Source organism: Buceros rhinoceros, unplaced genomic scaffold (assembly GCF_000710305.1).
Source record: "Buceros rhinoceros silvestris isolate BGI_N320 unplaced genomic scaffold, ASM71030v1 scaffold19174, whole genome shotgun sequence".
NCBI classification, from domain to species: Eukaryota; Metazoa; Chordata; class Aves; order Bucerotiformes; family Bucerotidae; genus Buceros; species Buceros rhinoceros.
Genome location: NW_010409033.1, coordinates 57,586 through 58,638, shown reverse-complemented (window position 1 = coordinate 58,638; position 1,053 = coordinate 57,586).

Sequence of the window (1,053 nt, the reverse complement as noted above, 5' to 3'; positions counted from 1 at the left end):
CTGTCCCAGAGCTGCTAAGCAGCTGGATTTTGTTACCCATCGTGGGATGGTGGCTTTGTCCCCTCACAGGGATGCCTTGGCCTCCTCCAGCCTCCCTAGCCAGTGACCTTCACGTTTCTAACCTTTCCTGGTGCTTGGGCTTCCGTTGGAGGCAGCTTTGGGCTTTGATGTCACCCCAAATCCGTGCAGGCTTGTTACAAGCAGGACTTTTTTGTTCCAGTCTCTAAAAAGGCAGGGATTTGGGCTTCGAGATAGGCGTACAGGCAGGTAGAGGGGTGGGCAGGAGCTCTGACCGCTGGGGCTGGCTGGCAGAAGAGCAGACCAGTGCTGGCAGGGCAGGTCTGCAGTGGTAGGTGAGAGGGGTCCTCACCTGGTCCTTTTATTTGGGGATGCTCTCTGGCAAGGCTGCCTGCTCCCTGCTCCCTACCCTGCGGGAGGCAGAGGTAGGACTTCACACCCACTCTCAGGGTGCGACGTGGCCACAGCAGATCCATCCTCCCTGCTCCTGGGCAGCAGGACTCTCACGGACGCTGCTCAGCCTGTCCCCTCATCCCTCATGTGGGCAGGGAAGGGACAGTGACAGAGCCAGGAGTACAGCCTGAGGCGTGCAGGCAGGGAGGACCGTGCAGGTACGGCTGGGCTGGTTGCCGCGTCTCTTTGCTGGAGTCTCCCACCACCAAAATGCCCTGACTGCAGAGCACTGCTTTACACCCCTGGCCCAGCAGTGTGAGCCTGGGTTTAAACAGAACGGGGGAGGAGGCGGGGGAAGCAAGCTCTGAGTGTATAAAACAGGCTTAAAAATGAGGCTTTCATCAGCTTCTCAGCTCTCAGCCGTTCCACGCTGATTCCACCAGCTCAGCCCTTTTGTTGCCATGTCCCATCTTCCTCCTTCTCACCAAGGCCGTCAGCTCGAGTGTGCTGTGGTGTCCCCCCCCATCAGAGCTGTGCAGCAGACAGACACCTCACCCCTTCATGTTGAACTTGGGACACCCTCCAAGCGGGCAGGATGGAGCTGGCAGCTCTCTCCCACACCCAACCCCGTGGAAGGAAGCA